A 17,532-nucleotide genomic window follows, 5' to 3' on the forward strand; every position below is an offset into this window, starting at 1 on the left:
TGTTGTACTGTAAACTTTATTTCAGTTGTGTTTAAGATTGATTTATATGTTTTTTTTTTGCTTGAGCCAAATTAATCTTCGTCTTATAAATAATATTATATTTTGTTACTTTTATATAATATATTATAATTACTATTTTATAGCCAAATATATGTTATGTTTGATAAAGTTATGTTGGTTTTTATTATTATATCTCACTTATCATTTTAAATCATATATTAGGCATTAAGATAAAGAAAAACGTTTTCTTCTTTTCTATCGATTTCTTTAACATTAAATAAACTTCTTCAAAATATTATATATTATAAAATAGAGTTTTAAACACTTGCTAACTAACTATATTACATAAATAGTTTGATAAAAGTTTGTATCTCTAGTTTGGACGCCGGCGCTGTTTCCATAGTGACGGCGTCACATTCCAAAGTATGCGGTCTAACTTCTGCCGAATTTTCCTCAGTTGGCGCGGAAAATTTCACGGAAGTGGATGCCAAACATCATCGCCTGTACGCGATATCTTGTTTTAAAGTTGAATAGAGTACGTGGATAGTTTTAGGCTATTTAACACGATTTAATTAGAGTACTAGTTATTGAACTTGTGGATAAAGTGACACTGACATTTTTTTATATTTTAGACAGTGATTGCTCTAAATATTTTTGGTTGTAATAATTAGTAAATGTCATACTAAACAATATAAATTTTTATTAGTGATATTTAATGCTGTGAATATAAATCCGGTAAGTTATTGATGATTCATTTAAGTTGTGTTGTAAATTATTTGAGTTAACTTTAGGCTATTCTAATATGGCGATTAGCAACAAGTAGTTGTAAAATAATGTTTTTGTGAAATTTTAATAAAAAGTATTATTTTTGGCCTTATATATATTCAGCGTTATTAACTATTATTATATCTATTCAGTTTTAATTTTTACTTTATATTATGTTTATATTGTGATGTTTGTTAATGGGATATCATTACGATATTAACATATGTAATGTAAATTGACCATTTATCCCAATGATGTTGACAATTTTGACAAAGTATTTTTACATATTTTTTTCGTTTTCTAACATCCTTTACTGTGAGGAAATTTTTAATATATGACTAGTGATTCAATTTGTTATAATAATAAGATTATTTTGTGGTAATGGGAATATGTTAAAATGGATTCTTAAGTAAATATTCGGAAAGGAAAAGAAACACGTTTTGCGGGTCTGAGGGCAATTTTATTCGAAGAAAAAAGGAACACTAGCAGATCTGTGTCTATAAAATTCGACGAGGCACCATCGTACGTATTGTTGGATATATAAACTCCTATGTCGTATAACAGAAGCAGAAACCCTTGGTACTCTATCGGTAATTCCCGATGCCGATTCGAGCGAATTGACTAGACCTTTTTTTTCTGCAATTTCACGAATCCGCCTCTCCTGACGGCGGTCCCTGAGAGATTCAACCGTACGTTACGAAGCATCTAGTTCCTTTATCTTCTTTTTTATATTTTGTTTGTCAGATTGGCAGATCTTTGTGTAAGAGGCGACCGAATTTTATTAAATTAGTCCAGGGGAGCGCGCGGTCTTTATTATGTCAACCGACTTGACAAAAGGACGTCATGGAGTATCTTTTTTTGATGTTGTTAAATGGATTTTCCTATGACCCTCGTACGTTCCTACGTCTGATTTTATATTTAACTGTATAATGTAAGGGTAAATTATTTGTAAAAATGTCAACGCCTTTGCTCTTGTCAGTATTTAGATAAATAATAATTTATAAATGAATAGGTTAAAAGTTTCCTCTATATTTTTATGTTCCATTTTTTGTCGATTAGAGGTGTAGAGTGTACATGTAGAGTTGGTTTTTGGATTTGACGGGGGTTTTGAAACAGTGACATCAATATTTTAAAATTTAAACGCACCTTAACATTAATTATTTTATATTACGGATAGTTTAAACTATCCAGCATTTTTACTGTAAATATATTATCAAAGTATAGATCTAAACAAATTTCATGGTTCATGCTCATGTTTGTATCAAATTGATGAAATGTCTCTTCGAGTTCCAAGTAGTCTTTATTTTGTGTTTCTTCACTAACAGTTTAATATATTTGCTTACTAGTATATACATAATATATATATATACTTACTAATATATTGACTTACTTCTAGATTTTTTTTTATTTCTCGATGTACCATGGATAATTGACAATACTCTGAAATAGTACTATATAATCAACCTATCATATAAAAGTTTAATATATAAGTTTTTATTATATTTATATCACAATTAGGTTTCTTTGTAGTTCGGATTATTGTCCAAGTAACCATTGCATTATTTTGGGTCTAATGTGAAGTTTTGCTTGTTTGTTTTTGAGATGCTGTTTTCATTTAAGCTGACTATATAACCTTGTGGCACACCTGCGGAAATTGATTTTAGTTCTGAATATTTGCCGTCATTACTTACTTCCGAGTGACTATCTGAGATTTCGCACATTATTGGTTAGGGAATGATGTCAGATGTTTGAAGGCTCCTTGATGCTGCTATTAGATTTTCGTATAATGCTAAGGCTACAGCGTCTACGTGTCTGCTACTGAATATGTAGGATTTAATTCAGTGTGTTCATCGACTTAAGTCTAATATTTATTTTGTTTACCAGTCTATCCATTTATTTTATAATGTCTCTGCTTATTAGGAAACTCAAACCCAATTGTAGATTACATCTTCTGGTTTTTTATCCGGTTTGGGTATCATGATTGTTTTAGCTACTTGGCTAGGAAAATAATTAATTCCTAATATTAAGTGAAATATGAATGCTAGTTAAGGTTATGCCAATCTCTGATAGTTCTTGTTAAATTTTAGATGATTACGGTTATTGGATGATTTTTTGTAATTAATTTCTCTAATTATTACTATAGGGTGGGTTCTTTTGAAATGGGGAATTTAGGATATTGCTTTTTTTTTAAATGACTTTTCTTGTTGTTTTCCATCAAGAATAATGGTAGCCTCAGTTTCAGCTCGTTTATTGCTTCCCTAAATTTTCTATTGTATTCTTCAGTTAACAATCTTAATTGTTATCGATGATTTTGCAGAATTTTACATAATATAAGAGATAATTCTGTGTAGCTTTCCTCCAAAGTAGTGGCCAGTTAGATCTATTTTGATATAGATACAGATGATGGTATATTACTGGCGAATGATCAGACAACAGGTCAAAACATGATTCTCTCCCGACACTAATTTTTATTGATATCCATTATGGTTTTACAGTTTTTTGATTAGAATTACGATTTAATTTTCAATCTAATTGATGTACAATGTAACCTTTATACATCAAGTGAATTTACTGGCAATATATAAGCAGCGATATTTAAAATTCTATGATTGTATCGATTTCAATTATTTTTATATCTGTTTTCGTAAATACTAATCGAATAACTGGAGGAGAATCCATAAAAGACGCGATATATCGCGACACCCTGCCGGTCCCAGTGGACCCTCGACAAAAACGCAGCATCTTGAGCGACCCGCCAAGGAATAGGCCTAGCCAATTTGTTCCGGATCGAGAATTACCGATGGCTTGTCCCATGTTCCCGTTATACGACGCCTCACTTCATGGATCCAATATCAAGCTGTATCTCATCGAATTTTATTGGCACGGAGTCGTTCTCCAAGTGTCTCCAATTTCGTTTTTGGGAGATTGTGCCGAGACCCATGGAATATACGCCTTCGTGCCGCCGGAATCTTTATGTAGGGGTTGCCAATTTGTGCATCGAAAATTAATTTTGTCCGTATCAGTGATAGGAAAATATTGAGGTGAAATCCGTGAGTGCTTGGTGATTGAACTTGGCAATTACTTTTTCATTTGAGCCAAACCCGGAGCATTCATGAGGCCTGTAAACAGTGTGTAGTTACTGGAGGCCAGGTCTGGACAATACGGTAGTTTCAGGTACCGTTTCATTCGTTTTTGGGATATCAGCAGTATAGAGTATATATAGGAGTGGTCCCAAGACCCCAAGTGTTGAGAATTTCCCTTCATGCGAGACTCTTAAGTTTGAAAGACTTTGAAAAGATATGATTCCAGCAGTCGACAGTAATTCCGCGGTAGCAATTTGCTCATTTTGTATGTTAGTCCCAAATGCCATACCCGGTGAAGAGCTTGTGAGACGTTCATGAATATTTCGGGGAAGTATTTTCTTTCATCGAATGCCTTTTTAACAACCGCTGTGTGCACTTGGTCGATTGTCGAGTGGTGATTTCAAAATCCAAACTGGAAATCTGATATTTCTATAAATGGTTTAATACGTTTTAATAGAAGTTTCTCAAATAATTTTGAAATCGCAGGTAATAGCCAAATAGGCCTGTAAAATCCAACTTGTTCTGTCGGCTTGTCAGGTTTTTTAAGCATAATTATTCGAGCACCTTAGACATTCCGGAACATGGTTCAGTCTCAAACAGACATTGAATATATATGTCAACATTATTATTACTTTTAGCGATAGCTCTTTTAAAAACCCAGGTGAAATATCATCAATTCCAGGAGCCTTTTTAGGATTGAGGTTGTTCTCAATTGTGGCAACTTCCATTGGAGAAATCAGATTTACAGCTACATCGAGCTGATAACAGGATTTAAATCTATTGTAGATTCGACACGATATCACTATGTGCCCGAGAGATGGGAAAAAGTTTAGCACTTTTAGCAACACTCTTTGGCATACAAAAATATTGAAGTGATTCTTCACAAATATTTGTAAAATGTGTAGAAACTAAAACTTCAATGTATCATGTTCAATTTTAATGCTGCGGGTTGAGTATATGATCAACGAGCTGTAATTTTGATGAGATATACTCACATAAAGGACATCGAGTCATATTTATCTGTATTTTTACTTTCGCATGGTTAATTATGTCTAAACTATAATGAATTTGCTATAATCCAGTTTGTAAAAATAAAATAAAAATTGAATCGATACTCACCTGGATCGAATGTTTTTATATGTCAATTCCGATTAAAAGTGTCATAATAGCTCTTTTGACAATATTCACAAATCGATGATATACTCATTACCACTTACCATTTATAATGAAAATATGAACAGTAGAAGAACAGATAAAATATAAACAACAAAATTCTTAACCTTACAAAACAGAGCTCCTACCACTACCAGGTTCAAGTGCATTATGGCTGTTGAAGTTCTTTGGATTCTATCTCTTGATTGCTTGTAAATAGCAACGTCGCAAAATCAGATGGGATCTACCGAAGTTTATCGAATACCAGCGAGCATTCTCCAGAAATAGCCACTACTGCGTTTATATTTCTTCTATAGTCTATTCAAAACAGCAGCAGTGAACTAACGTTATCAATATGTGTCTGTCGCAAATTGTAAATTCGTTTCAGAGTCAGACAATATTTTTCTTCTTATTCTATTCCAGTTCAAAAGGGTGCTGTCTGACAAGTTCGAACATCTAACCGAACCAGCCTGCCAAAGTCGTCCGGTTGTCAAACGTCTGCAAAATGCTTCAAAATATTAATTACTAGCGACCCGCCCCGGCTTCGCACGGGTGCAATGCTGATACTAAATTAAATACACTACAGAAAAAATATGAACGTTGTATATAAAAACATAGCGGCCCGCTCCGACTTTGCACGGGCATAAAATATATATGCCTATGTCACTCAATGAAAACATGATTAAAATCGATCCAGTATTTTTGGTTCATTCATTACTGCCCTTGGCCTGCACGCATTAAATTTGGAGTAAAACAATTCCTCTTCCCCTATACTTACTATGAAGATTTCCTGCTATCTTTGGAATATCTAAATTCATACAATTTTTATTACATTACACATTTTTAAACGCAAATTTTAAATTTGTAATATCTCCGAAAATATTTGTTTAATTTACATGCTGTAAGGAACCATATTGATTATATTGCACACTGTATTTAAGGTACTTAATTCGATAAGGATTAATGCCGTTTTGCTTAAAATAGCTTCGTAAATAAGCCATTTTCTCACGTAAAAAGTAAACAATAAAAATGGTTAATGTGGGTTATCCCTAAAAGATAAATATATACCATCGCGGACTTTTTTGTAGACCTTTTTATGGTGTACAATACTGTAGTACATTAATTTGATCTAACTCGTAGGGTTAGGCAGCGTTTTTGCTAATTGCTAAATAAGCCTAAAAAATAGGTTAATTTACGACATCACGTTAGAAACCTCTAAAATTAGCAATGTTGCCTTAGTATATTATGCATGTATTATACATATAAACCTTCCTCTTGAATCACTCTATCTATTGAAAAAAACCGCATCAAAATCCGTTGCGTAGTTTTAAAGATTTAAGCGCACATAGGGATATAGGGACAGAAAAGGCGACTTTGTTTTATATTATGTAGTGATAATAATTACAGGTTATAAAGCACAAAATACAGAAATTAAGTTATAGAAACAGTATTAGTTTTTCTGTGGTTATAAACTGGCAAACGTTTTCTGAAACTCTTTGCTTGTTTTGATAAATTTTAAATCGCTGCTTATTATTACTCTAATTCAAAATGCCGAAGCCAGACATAACAGATTGCGTTTCTAATCAGTTATTTCGAGCAGGAACGAAGTAATGGAGTAAAAGGTTGTCAGTAAAATTATTTAAAGAGGTAAGCCTTTTTACTGTTAATTATCAAGTTGCTGCGGTTTTTATTGAAAATATTTTTAGCGTGTTGCAGCTGCAATGAATATTAGTATGGACAAGGTCACTGAAATATCCCCCCCCCCCAAAAAAAAAGAAAAATATTTTGGATTCACCGAAAAGAGACTGTTCTTATACGAAGGGGGTGACGAATTAAGATCAGCTTGATGTTTGCTTTATCACATATCAAATATATGAAATGTATGAAAACAGTGAGTAGTGTTTTTAATATACACATAGCTTATTAAAATTATTTCAGAGGGAACTGTTAATCTGAAAAGTTTCATAGACTGTTAGGTAATAGAGGATTTAAATGGTGTAAAGATAACCTACGAAGAGGTGGAATTGAACTTTCAGATATTGATTTTAAAAGAAAATAATTTACAAAAGCATATAATAAAATCAAGGAAAACTTAAGGAAGAGATTATTTCAACATGTGTATTTAGATGAGACATGAATATTTCAGAAGAGGACCAATTTACCCAATGGTCACTCGTGGCAAGATGATAATAAAAATAGTGTTAAGACAACAAAAATTAATGGAAAACTAACTATTAAAATTAGTCATAACATTTGTTAATAATTTATTGCAAATATATTGTACTTCATGCTGGAAACAGCATATCCTTCCTTCGGTTTGGAAGAACTCCATCAGGCACATTGAAGAAGAAATTGACAAATGATGGAATTGTGAACAAATATTAGATATATTAGAAATTAACAGCTTAGTTATTCACTTGAATGAAACTTTCTGAATATCCTGCTGCCAATTTCTCGTAGGTGGCATGGAAAAAAAATTGTAAGTATAATAAAACACAACCCTAACCTCCAATCTAATATAACTGTATATTAATTGTAGTCTTAAGTCCTTTAATAATATATATATTAAATGTTAAAATAAATTATATTTTATAACAGTTAAAGTTTTTAATTTAATAATATATTTTTTTATTTATAACAGTTTAATTATTTTGTTTACCTTAGAATTTTGTTATACGTCATAGCCAAAATGAACTAAAACTCAGAGTTGATGCGGCAACATTGCCATGTTTTGACATCATCAATTCAGATGACGTGAGTTCACTGCTGTTTATTACTCAACGGAGTGCTGTATTACTATATTTTGTCAAACGCTTCGAATTAATTCCAACACTTAGGAATGCCGGTAATAAAAAATACGATAGACAAGCCTTCAGCGATGCTTCTTTTATTGTCAAACCTCTGACTCATTTGCAACGAGCCGCAAACAGATAGTCAGATTCGGCATCGGCCAAAAACAAACATCCATATCATCGGGAAGCCGCGACCGGTCTATCGCCGGTGCCACCCCCGCAACATTACCATATACCCTGGCGCTGAAAAACTCGAACCGCCCACCGAACCCGTCGTTCCGACAAGCCGGACCCGAAACAAATGTTCGGCGGCCGGGCCCCCTCCATTTGTCGTTTTTTTGCGATCTCCTTCGATCCGTCGACGGCATCTACTCCGGTCCGGCCGGCCTGCCGTTGGGGACCTTTTGCTCGATTTCTTTTTCGTGGGGAGCGGCGCGAAAACATCGCTTCCAAATTTGTTCGCGTTCGTCGTGGGGCTGGGACCGGGGCGAGCGGGAGCAAAAAAATATCGGCGCAATGTTTTTATAAAGACTTGGTTTGTCGGATGATTAATAAAATAGCCGTTTAGGAGTAGGAAAATAAACGATTCTCCCCTCTCTCTCACTGCCTCTCTCTCCGTCTGATTTTATCTTATATTTTGGGCTTTCGTATTGGCTTACAATTACAAAACCGTTTTTGTTTTAAAGCAAATATCACTCTGATTTTTCATCAGGAATAAAATCATGCCTGTTTTTAGCATGAAGAATTTGCAATGAATTATAAATAAATGTTATGGCTAACAAAACCCAATCCATAGTTATTTCAAAATTGTTTCCATAAACTTTTGTTGTCTTTACCCTTTATTTATTATCATCTTGCCATGAGTGATCCAATGTACCATTTTGAAATATCCATGACTAATCTAAATATACATATTAATATAATAATTGTTCCTTGGTTTTGTTATATGTTTTTAAAAACTGTATTCCTTTAAAAGCAAATGTCTGGAAGTTCCATTAAACCCCTTGGTGGTTTATATTTACACCATTTAAATCCTATATTACCCAAGTATATGAAGGGATCTTATACATCTCTCAAATAGCTGCATATTTTTCAGGTTTTTCATACTAACAATTTTCTCTGAAATAATTGTATTGAAAAATTTACTTACTGTTTTTATACATTTCGTATATTTGAATTCTGATACAGCTAACATCAAGCTGATCTTGATCCATCACCCCTTCGTATAAGAGCTGTCTCTTTTCGGTGAATCCAAGATTATATTTTTCTTTTTTTGGGATTTTTCAATGACCTTGTCCATACTAATCTAATATTCATTGCAGCTGCAACACGTGACAAATATTTTCAATAAGAACCGCAGCTACTTGATAATTAACAGTAAAAAGGCCTACCTCTTTAAATAATTTTACTGGCAACCTTTTACTTCATTACTTCATTTCTGCTCGAAATCACTGATTAGAAACGCAATGTGTTATGTCTGGCTTAAGCATTTTGAATCAGAGTAATAATAAGCAGCGATTTGAAATTTATTAAAACAAAGCGTTAAAACAACGTTTGCCGGTCTATAACCCGTAATTATAATATTTTGAAGAATTTTGCAGACGTTTGACAAACAGACGACTTTTGCAGGCTCATTCGATTACATGTTCGAACTTGTCAAACAGCATTCTATCTCTTTTTGAATAGAGTAAAATGAGAAGAAAAATATTGTCTAACTTTCGACAGGCACCTATTGATGACGTGCGCACTGCAGTTTTGAATAGACTATATGTTCTTTTTGGTTGGTTGTGATTCTATAGTCTATCCAGAGTAGTAGTGAATGTACGTCATCTCAATTTATGACGTCAAAACGTCTCAATGTTGCCGCACCAACTTTAAGTTTTTGTTTATTTTGGCTTTGACATATAACAAAATTCTAGTCCAAATAAAATAATGAAACAAATATGTTATCAACTATAATTTATTTTAACATTATAATACATCTAATGTCTGTAGTATCGCAGGACTTGAAACTACAGTTAATTATACATTACAATATTTTGTAGATTGGTTTTATTATGTTTACGTTGAACTCTTTTTCATATCACCTACGAGTTAGAGTTCTAGGCCCTTTTTTTATGCAGTGGTAACTGGAGGCCTACTCCACCTAATTAACAATTGTGTATCCAAGTAATATATTTTAATTTCGTTAGAGTATATTTATCTTTTACGCTTAATTCTTGTTTCCTTCAGTGTTTTCTTGTAAAGTCATTTTGATATCATTGTGTTGTTGTTGTTCTGTTACTACCAGTATACATTCTCCCTCATGCCTTTGCCATATCTGCAAAACAGTGTTCTGAACAATTACACATATATCTGTGCACATAAATCTTTCACATTTTACAATAAGATTTACTACAGTTATCGTATATACATTATATACTCACCTTTAGTTATTTCCACTCTCATTACCTTGTCTTGGAAATTGTCAGTATTGAATCATAATTCCATATTCAGAAAGTTTCATTCAGGTGAGTCACTGAGCGATTAATTTCCAATCTATGATACATTTGTTTACGATTCCATCGTTCGCCAATTAATTCTTCGATATGTCGAGTTCATCCAAACTAAAAGTGTTATTAACCCTTTCAACTCAACAGGTTATCTACAATGAACTATTAATAAATGTTATGACTACCTAATCAATTGTTATTCCAACGTTAACTTTTTCCATCAACTTGTATTGACATCACTTTTTGTTATTATCATCTTGCCATGAATAACTCAGTGTCACATTCTGAAATATCCATTTCTCGTCGAAATACACAAATTGAAATAATAAGTCATCCTTGATTTTATTATATGCTTTTAGCAATGGTATTCTTTTAAAAGAACTTCCATTAGACCTCTTCGTGGGTTATATTTACACCACTTATATCCTATATTACTCTCAAATACTATATCTCATAATATCTTATAGATCTAAACATTCTATGGATACTTTCTAGACAGCTTTTTTCTGAAATAATTGTATTAAATTATGTTAATATTCATATCTTTGAGCTAACAAGCTGATATTGATTCGATAAAAACTGTTAACAACTTAATAATTCAACACCAAACATTTTTACCTCTCTAACTAATTTTACTTTCAATAATTTTACTTCCATTTTATCTCATTCCTGTTCGAACTAACTGATTACGAGACGCAATCTGCTCTGTTTGGCTTCGGCATTTTCAATCAGAGTAATAATAAGCAGCGATTTATAATTTATCAAAACAAGCAAAGCGTTAAAACAATCTTTGTCGGTTTATAACCTGTAGTTGTTATAACTAATATTTTGTATAATTTTGCCATTTGAAAATCTTGAATTGACTTTTGCAGGCGCATTAGTTTACGTATTCGAACGTATCAGAGAGCATTGTATTTCTTTTTAACTTGAATAAAATGAAAAGAAAAATATTATTGTAAATAATAATATTTACCAATTACGACAGACAATATATTAAACCTTTTAATGACATATGTTTACTGCTACTTTGGATAAACTATATTTATTAAAATAATTCGGGTAATAGGTAGGTGTATAGTCCCTCCAATAAAATGCATTAGCTGGCATATCATAGATGACGGAATATACTTATACAGTAATAGAGAGAAAACTCAATATGGGCTCTGCAGAAAAGTTTCGCTATGTCCAATATCTAGATGGGGTTATAATCGTACATTCAAGTAATTTCAGTGGCCAGTTTAAATCTCCATTATAGGCACCTGTCCTTACAGGACGGCGAAAAGATTTTGCTGTTAAGGCATTTGCTTGGTTCTTTGATAAAGTTTGCCATGCAGGTGCGACACGTGACAATCCTGACGTCACGTTTCATTGGCCAATTAAATTCTATTCTATGGTCTATTCAAAACAGTAGTGACACGGGGGACCTGTCGCAATATTGCCGCAGCAACTCTTAGTTTTAGTACATTTTGGCTCTGATATATAACAAAATTTAAATATATATTAAATAATGAAACAAAAATGTTATCGATTATAATTTATTTTAACATTATAGTACATCAAATGCATATATTATCGAAGAACTTAAAACTACAATTAATTATACAGCCGCAATAATTTATAGATTAAAGTTGTTTTATTACATATATACATTGAACTTTTTTTCACACTAGTGTAGATAGAGTTTTAGGTGCGTTTTTTAAGTAATGCTATCCCCCGAAAGCCTAATCTACCTAATTAACAATTGTATATCTGAATAATGTATTTTACTTTCATTAGAAAGCATATTTATGTTTTTTTGTTTATTCTTAGTTCTTGTTTCTTTCGATACAATGTAGCTTTGTAAACTGTTACTACCTGTATACATCTTTCTTCATAAAACTACATTTAATGACTGCATTATCCATAATGAATTTGCCATATCTTCAAAACAGTTAGTATTATTTCTCTCCTCATACATGTTAACCAAATGTTCATGTAAACTCTGAACAATAACACACATGCTCATAAAGCACTCACACTCTATATACAATTTTCTACAATTAAAGTTTATTAATTCTATATTGACCTTTAGTTGTTTCCTCTTTCATCATCCTGTCTTGGTAATTGTCAGCATTGAATTATAAATCAGCATTCATTAAGTTTTATTCAATCGTATTAATCTTTATTCAATCACTGTCACTTTCAGAAACACTAATCAAGTGAATAACCAAGCTGATTATTTCCAATCTATCAAAAAGTTGTTCAGGATTGTAACATTTGTCAATTTCTTCTTCAATGTGTCTGATCGAGCTCACACAAACCGAAGGTTTTATTTTGTCTTTCCATAAATACAGACAGTTCTGGTTTGAATATACTTCTCGACCTGAATGTCTATTACAATACGCCATATCAACTCAATTGGATTAAATATGCAGTGCAGTGCAGTAGACAGACACATATTGACACATGTGTCACCACTGTTTTTGAATATATATTTATAACATGTCTTGTCTTGTAAGTTGTGAAGCTGCTGGGACAGATTTGTAAATCACATACGCGTTAAATAACATATTCAACAATTAACTATATATGGACCAATTTTCAGGCAGCCTAAAGTTCGCAAAAACGATACAACTAACCGCTCGCGGTAGTTTAATTAAAAGTTTTATAATTAATTAAGCGCGAATAACTTAGGCCGGAGTCAAACTAATTAAGAGTCGACGAACAGTGGTCGGGCCAAAAAAAAGACGCTTTTCCATTTTCATGCTTCGCGAACGTCGATCTCGCTGTCAGCAAATCTCTGTGATGTCACCCCCTCCTCCGCCATCGCCGTGGCGGTTATAAAGCCGTGGCCATGCTACCCGATAAGACCGTGGCACCCCTCCGTACTCGACTGCGCGAGGGTAGTCTTCATTTACTTAAACAAACTCAATTATGAATTCACTACACCATTTCCCCGGTATTACGATTATGCCCGGGCCTTATCTCTTACTTTCCCTTTCGGTAATTATCCCATGAGGTTTACGGTTGTTAAAAGAGGAACGGTCGTACTAAAATATGTCATTTACATAAAAAAATAATTGGTTCCGAAACTTAAACTCGAACCGCTATTTATATTCTAAATATATTCCTTACATTTCCATTAGGATATCATTTATGAATTAACAGATATACTACAGTAATATATATACCATTCGTTTATCAATACTAACTTAATTCTTCTTTTAAATAGACACATCTGATAGATGGGCTAGCAATTCAAATTGCAGTTAATGCCATTGTATCGATTTTGAGGCATGTCGAATTTTACATCTTACATTAACGGCTCACAAAATACCCAGATATATTATCCCAGTTGTTGAAAACGTGTGGGGTGCCAGCAACGCTGACTAGTAAACTATAACGATGATCTGGCAACCCCGAGACTTTGATCTCGAATTTTAACGAAGGGTATAACTGACTATCGTTCAGTTCAGAAGTTCCGCCATCGACTGCTCAAGAGTCTCTTCAGGTAAAACTGAGCCGCTTCCTTTTCTCTATTATCTATAGTATTTTCAATATTTTTGTAACTTCAATATATAACGGTCACATAATATATAATTAATTAATACCATAACTGTTTGATTTCCATTCATCGAACCTATAATCCGGATAATATAGGACCGAAATCAATACTTTGTATTATAACACCTAGTGCTACAATTTTTCTCTTGCTTGGCTTGACTTTTTGTTCATTAGCCCGACAAAATCACATAACAAATCCCTGACCTGAATGAAAAAGTAAATTTTACACAAAACTGAACTTCATCAATATATTCTCTTTGTCGAACGAAAGTCGAAGAAAGTCTGTTTTGTCCTGTTTTAAATACATTTATTATAGAATGTCTTCGTTTCCAAAATAGGCTTCAATTTAGAAACAAACTTCTATCCCTTGAAAATTCATTCTGCTAACAGCCAGTAACTCGACGGTCTAGATCTGGATTATGGATGGATGGCAGAGCAATTTGAAATACAATTAGTTCAATTTGAAGAACGTTTTCATCAACTTTTTTGGTATGGTTGTTAATTTTTTTTTTAAATCCATTATAACTTTTGAGCTAAAGGTAATTATAAACAAATAAGTCTTGATATCGGTCGTTTGAGATTGAGAACCATTAGTTTAGGTTTACTATTATTAATATTTAGGTATTTTCTAATATTTCGCTATATAATATTACCACTGTATTCTGTTATCTTTAGATCATCATTTCTAAATTTTTTAACTTTAATAAATTTAAAGTACTTTCATTAGCACCCACAGTGAAGTATTAACGGTATTCTTGAGGCCACTGTTATACACAATTTTGAAATAAAATGCCATGGAATGTCGTACGGATTTTTTATCAAATGTTTTATTGAAATTAGTGTAAAATGTATTCAATGCGAAAGTAATAAAAGTAAATAGAAAACAAGAAATAACAAAGAAACAAACAAAAGAAACAACAAAGAAAAAAATAAAGATTAAGATTTAAATATAAAGATTAAAAAATTATCAATATGGGTCATACAACAAAAATATTAATAATTTCCGTACATTACTTAAAATTAAAATTAAAAGGTAACATCAGAATTATTGACTAGTTGAAGTATTTGAGTCGTCGAAACTTGAAGTAAAACACTGATAATTAACACTACGATTTTTAGACTGGTCACAGTAGTATTTTGTGTATTAAGTTGGATTAATAATTTATCGATGGTACATTTTGATCAGAGTGATTATATCATATTATAGAAATAAAATTGCAAGATCGTGTCTACTATACCTAACATTAAATTTTATAAATAGTTTTCACAATTTGTGAATATATGATAATCCAATCGTTATTTTTCGCTGAGATTTTTTGTTTTTCTTTTATTTTTTAATTTATTTATGAAATTATCTGTTGTAATTCCTGCATTTTCATTTAATTTTTTGCGATTTATTTTTTTATAACAAAAATACTTGTACTGTTTTTTGTACTGTTTTGTGTAAAGGTTTCCAAGCTGTTATGTATGTTTTATTATTATGAGTCCTATGAAATGGACAATGGGAAAATTTCACGATGCAAGATGACAAGACTGTTGGATGTTAATTTTCCTTGAAGTATGTCAAGGCTTATTTTTAGTTTAAAAGGTAGTTTTTAAATTACCCGCCTACATGCAGTGGAATGAGAAATATCTAGGTTTAGATATTGTTATTGGCTGTAAGTACATTATAAACAAAGAAAGTTTTAACGGTTCCTAATACTGCCTTTCAAACTAGTTCTATCAAATGTTTTAGATTGTGAATGTCAATATTCTGTTTTTATTGCAAAATTATTTTCCGGATTTAACACGACAATTTCATTTTTGATTCTCATAATTGTGTCCAGTTACTAAAATGTACCTTAGAGAACTTTTCTTCTTCTTTAGTGTGCAAAGAAACTGCTATGGTGATTTCTAATAATACTTTTAGTTAAATCATGCGGTAGGTGTTTTTGCTTACTTTTGTTTGATCTTTGATAAAGTATTTTCAAGTATTGCAACTGTTGGTTCCTCAAGCAGTAACCTGTGTTTATAAGTTATTTACGCGTATTATATATAATATAGTAATATATAATAATATTCCAAAGTTCAGGGTGCCCCACGTAACTAAACATATTACATATTGTAACTCGATATATTTGATATAAAAATGAGCATTACTCTTAGCTTTTGCAAGTATCTGTTGCAAAGGAATTACATAGAGAAAAACGAAGAGCAACGCAGTGTTAACTGAAGACACTCGGGCAGCCGATGGGGGCACGTCCCAACTCAACGATGGTCAGTGATTAAATCCTCCAAAGTACCCCTTAATATCTCGGGTTTGCCAGATTTTCGTCATCGTTTACTGGTCGTCATTATTGCAAGATGTAAAACTTAACATGTCTCAAGGTCTCTAGAAATGGTGTGGTGATCACTTCATGGTGGAAATGTAAACACATTTGGTTTCGATGTTTCAGAAGTAGCCATTTATATATAATCAATCATTTTGGTGGCAGAAAAAATAAAATTTCCGGATAGTTACGCAAGTAAAATTAACGGTATCGACGCGGATAAATTACCTCTACAGCGAACAAAAAAGTTCGCCCAGAGAATAGCCAATGGCGTGTAATTAGAAGACCGAGCGTCTGAGACCCTGGCTAGACGGTATGTCGAGGGTGAGTTACGGCGACGAAAAAATAGACGCTTATTTGGGCGCGTTGTGGTCCAAATCCCATTCCAATTATATTACGTTGTACTAGCTTAACGTATTAAATTACATTCAAGAGAAGTAAACCAAAATTTCATGTATTTTATGCCAAGGAGAATAGAAAATACATGATGTTTTATATTAAAATTTAGGAATTAATTCTAACCAGTTCAACCAGTTATTGGTAATTTTAATGTTATGAAACTTGTGGTAATGGTTATGAAACTTGTCGTAATCGCTATTTAGGTGAATAACTAAGCTGTTAATTTCCAATCTATCTAACATTTGTTTACGATTCCACCATTTCAAGTCAGTTTCTTCTTCAATGTGTCTGATCGAGTACATCTAAACCCAATGTGTTATTGAAGAAATTGTTTCTTTCCACACATCCAGATAGCTCTTGGTGGTCCTTTTGTCCTTTGTCCTCGTCTTTTTCGACCTGAATGTCTTCGTAATTCCTTACTACAGACCATACCAATTCGATTAGATCTAATATGAAGTGACAGAACGATATAATTAATTAATTATTATTCTAACGTTTACCTCAACTTTGGTTGTTCTTTTATTATTTTTATAATAATCTTGCTATAAGTGATCCAGTCTCTGAAAATAGTTCCTAATAGTTATATGCTTTCAAAAATTGTGTTTTTAAAAACAATCTCTTTCAGGCAGTCCCATTAGACCTCTTCGTGGGTTATCTTTACACCATTTAAAACCTATATTATCCAAGAAGGTGTGAAAGGATGTTCTACATCCCGCAAAGTGTTGCATATCTCTAAGCTTTCTCTGAATACTTTCGAGACTAAGAGTTTCTTCTGAAATAATTGTATTAAATTATGCTTATATTAAAAAATGAATGAATATTTCACTGGTTTTACACATTTCATATATTTGATCTATGACAGAGCTAACATCAAAGTGATCTTAATTTATAACTAATATTTTGAAGAATTTTGTAGACGTTTGACAACCGCACGACTTTTATAGGCTGACTTGCTTGCATATTCGAACGTATCAGGATTGTCTCTCTTTTTAAATAG

General features: G+C 32.4%; 1 protein-coding gene across 1 annotated transcript in view; it reads left to right on the forward strand.

Moving 5' to 3' along the window:
* The first annotated feature begins 647 nt into the window (after positions 1 to 647).
* Positions 648 to 17,532, forward strand: part of LOC143205642 (uncharacterized) — a 64,354-nt gene continuing 47,469 nt past the window's right edge. The window contains exon 1 of the mRNA XM_076418754.1: positions 648 to 735. The gene's annotated coding sequence lies outside the window, so the exon portion shown is untranslated. The remainder of the gene's footprint in view (positions 736 to 17,532) is intronic.

This window comes from Rhynchophorus ferrugineus, unplaced genomic scaffold (assembly GCF_030347505.1).
Source record: "Rhynchophorus ferrugineus isolate W39M unplaced genomic scaffold, kcgeb_rfMv2 rfM1, whole genome shotgun sequence".
Taxonomy (NCBI): Eukaryota; Metazoa; Arthropoda; class Insecta; order Coleoptera; family Curculionidae; genus Rhynchophorus; species Rhynchophorus ferrugineus.